We start from the raw sequence: 4,422 nt of genomic DNA on the forward strand, positions 1-4,422 counted from the left end.
ATATTATTTGCAGTACTTTTATGATTAATAGTTATATATATTTTATATTGAAAAGTTCTTTTAATTAATTTAATTCAATGATTAAAATCATGTGAGTTAAAATACAGATCAGGTGAGAAAAATCAAATCCATGACTAACTTGCTCAAAGTCATTTACAGTGATTAATATATCAGGTCAAAGAAATAAAATAGTTTAGATTTAAAACCTGATCAACAAATGCTAAAAATACCAAGAATAAAGGGATAATGTACATACATAGCATGTACATACACAGCATGTGGCTAAGATTCAAAAACGTTTAAAATGTGTTATTAATAGTGAATCAAATAGTGAATATCAATAGTGAATCAAACAATATTCTGGTTCCACATCAGTAAAGCTATGAGGTCCATGAATTGTTGTAAGGCACACATTTTAATATCGATTTCAATATTGATTTCTATTTATATGCAATGTCAAGTACAATGTGCAGAAAACTTGTCAAAAATAACAAAAAATCGGCCGGGTGCGGTAGCTCAAGCCTGTAATCCCAGCACTTTGGGAGGCCGAGACGGGCGGATCACGAGGTCAGGAGATCGAGACCATCCTGGCTAACATGGTGAAACCCCGTCTGTACTAAAAAAATACAAAAAAACTAGTCGGGCGAGGTGGTGGGCGCCTGTAGTCCCAGCTACTCGGGAGGCTGAGGCAAGAGAATGGCGTAAACCGGGAGGCGGAGCTTACAGTGAGCTGAGATCCGGCCACTGCACTCCAGCCTGGGCGACAGAGCGAGACTCCGTCTCAAAAACAAAAACAAACAAAAAAACCAAAAAATCTTATTAGAACAATATTCTCAGTTTCACATTTTGCTTGTTACTCTAAAGTTCCATTTTAAAAGTACTTTTTAGTGAATCAATGGAACCCTAGTTGAAAGTTTAGTTATATTTGTTTTAAATCTATATTGATAAGATTTTTAAATCTATTGGTCAACTAGATAACTTTACCAAAAAATTGCCTACAAAAACTACTCTTCACTGTGAGTTTTTTAGGCATAATAGGTCCCAATGTGCCTTCTATCTCTCTCATTGCTTGCAGAATTGCCCAAAGTACTTCTGTCTTTCTTTCTTTAAGGCCCAAATGTTCTTGACATGCCACTGTCAATACTTTGATTTAGATCTCCTGTTACTGTTTTGTTGCCATTGCATAACATCTTATTAAAGAGACAGTACCCAGAGTTACCTGCAGGATGTTGATAGGAAACTGCCATTGCTTGGCATTTGTAGCCTAAGGCAACTTTCAATCTATATTTGAACAGCTACCAGGATCCCTGCAGCTTGGTGAGTTTGATATCCATATATCCCAACCTGAAACTGTAATAATTGCATATTTCAAATGGCTAGGAGTTTGAAGCATATTTAATTAGATCATGGCAAGAAAGATTTATTTGAAGAAAGTAATCCTGAAGACCACTGTCAAAAAATTTTTATGAAAAGACTCTAGCCCATAGGCTGTCCATGTAGATTCCAAGTACAATAAAAGTTCAGGATTCATGGCGATTTCACCACAATCAATATTTGCAACCCATTTTACTCAGAATGTCCTTACCTGAAAATATTATATAGTTTCTACTCTACTATCGAATTTTATAGAGAGGGAAAATGAAGTTAATCCAATTTAGGTCACTTGTTCAGAGTATGAAAAGTTAAACTAATGCAATTTGTCTTTAGAAAAACCGGTGGTGACTGAATCAATAGAATATTTTTTTCCCGTATTTTAAAAAGCTTTAAGAAGCAAAATACTATGACTTAGTTGTAGTGCATTCTAGAGTTTCTCAACTCTATGAATAGGCACGTATTGACATTGTGGACCAAGTAACTATTTCTAGGTGGGGGACCCACATGGTAGGATGTTTAGTGGTATCTCTGTTATTAGATGCCAGTAGCACCCTACCCCCAAGTTTGACAAGCAAATATGTCTTTAAACAAAATTTCCTCCACTTGAGAATCATTATATGGATTAAATAAAATCTACTCTTCTAATGTGATTGATTTCAAACACAGTATTTTTCTTTAAAGAAAATATATTTTGGCTTAAGAATGAGTATAACAAAAAGTAACAGAAGCATATATTTATATCATTTTTACATATGTAAAAAGAAAATATAAAATAATATAAAGGGAAAATCTGTGACTCAAATTTAATAAGTATGTATAGAAAGATTTACCAGTTTGTAACTTTTATTACAGGCAGTGTTGGTAAGGACTAACTTTTAGACAATTTTGTTTTACATGGATAACTTTTTTTGTGGGTTGAGATATGTGACTCTATCAGATTGTCAGTGACTGGGAATCTCTTCAAACTTTACATATCTTATGGGTAAATAAAGATGTAGAAAACAAAAATAAGTATTTTTTGCTTATTTATAGTTACTGATTTGGGCACAATCTTACAAATTTTCAGTTGTTTTATATTTTCTAAACATTTTGGTTTATTTTTGTTAGCACATGGCTTATGTTTCTACATAAACAACTATTTAATACGAGGTTAACCTAGACATCACTAGATGTTTATTACTAGACACAAAATTTTTAAACAATATTTATTCACTCTCTGCCACCTGACAAGTAAACCTGTTAACATATTTTTTCATTAATAGATTTTCTTATTTTTATTCAGAAATGGTTATTTCATATTCCTTCCAAAATAGGGATAAAAATAAATACCAATATATAAATACTAAACATATACAAAAGTAAACTCCATGTTGTGTAGAATTATTGTATAAGATGGAGAAAATAGAAATATGAGCCAAATAAGAATGAGAAAATAGAGATACCAGTCTGAATTCAAACTCCAAACTCTGTAATTATCTTTTCAGTTGTCATCAGCTAAAATTTCTGTACAGTTATTCTACTTTTAGCCAGATAAAATAATCTTCTGGGAACCTATCCCACACCGGGGTGTTCCAGATTCAGCCAGATATTTGGGTTTATCATTTACACTCAATGTAAACACAGAATTTGGACTTTCCTTCCTTGGCTCTATTCTTTAAGGTATTTCTTCTTTTATTCTCTAGTGGCTTTGGGAAGCCAGAATCGTATGTTCTGTTTCCACAAACCAGTAGGACTGTTGATTTCTTCCTAAGTTTTAGCTGTTCATGGTGTCAACAGACACTTCTCAGGTATAAAGACATAAAAACAAACAAACAAACAGGAAAATCACCAAGTGGTTTTACTCATTCAATTATTTACCTATGCTGTTTTTCAGTGGTTTCAAGTAGTTTTTGTTTTCTTGTGTTTTCTCTTTAAAATTTTTCCCAGTTTACAGTTATCCAAGGGAGGGCTGGTTTGAAAATGGCAGTTCCTCCATAATCAAAAACCAATCTGACACACCTTGAATATTCAATATGAAGTCCAGGCTCCACATCTGAAGTTTTATAGTTTTCTGTTGTTCAGTTTTGCTGATTTAAACGCATATTTAACTAGCTTAAATGTACCTACTCATAGCTAATGGAATTGCATGCTTTAATGATCATAAGTTGTAGGGTGTATTTTATTTGTGCTCATTTACATAATTTGCTGATTAAACTATAAATTTAATCTATTAACCTTTACATATATCTTACTTATACAAGCATATAATCAATGCATATTCTTTGCTGAATGAAGTTTATAACTTATAAACTTATTTATTGTTGATCAAGCTCTGAAATACTGAAAACAAGAGCTCAGCTTCTACGCATAAACTGAGCATGAACTATAAACTCAAATATCTGGTTGAATGCTTCCAGTGTTTTTCTGCTAGGCAGGCTCTGTTATTAGCTTCTTTGAAAAAATACATGCTTTTTATTAGACTTGGCTAATTTTTCTGTTTTTCCACTACTTTATGTTGCATTAATTTATCTTTTTTTTAAATCTTTTTTTCTTCTGTTTTCATTGACTTTATTTCTTTATGGTCATCTGTCTTTATGCCCCACTCAGATCAGTCATCCACATATCTTTCGTAAGCTCCAAGACAGATTGGCTAAAATTTTCAACTAAAATTTTAATAAAATAATCATCTTTAATAGGTAGACTAATTTGGTAGGATGAGCCGTTTTCTCTGATTAATAATATTCTTTTAAAATATATTTTTATGTTCAGTCAATATTTTTAAACATGGTATACTCTCTTGTGAGAGAGGTAGAGGTAAGAAGAGAACAACTAGAGTACAGTGAACTAAATATTACAACAGATTGTGCTACATTTGTACACAGGGAAACAACTAACCCGCACTGAAATTAGAAAAATATATAAAGAAAGCTGGAAGTGGTCTGTATGAGCTGACTCTCAAAAAAATCTGGTTGCCAAGCCCGGCGCGGTGGCTCAAGCCTGTAATCCCAGCACTTTGGGAGGCTGAGACGGGCGGATCACGAGGTCAGGAGATTGAGACCATCCTGGCTA

The sequence above is a fragment of the Colobus angolensis genome, unplaced genomic scaffold, assembly GCF_000951035.1.
Source record: "Colobus angolensis palliatus isolate OR3802 unplaced genomic scaffold, Cang.pa_1.0 Scaffold261, whole genome shotgun sequence".
In the NCBI taxonomy this organism is placed as follows: Eukaryota; Metazoa; Chordata; class Mammalia; order Primates; family Cercopithecidae; genus Colobus; species Colobus angolensis.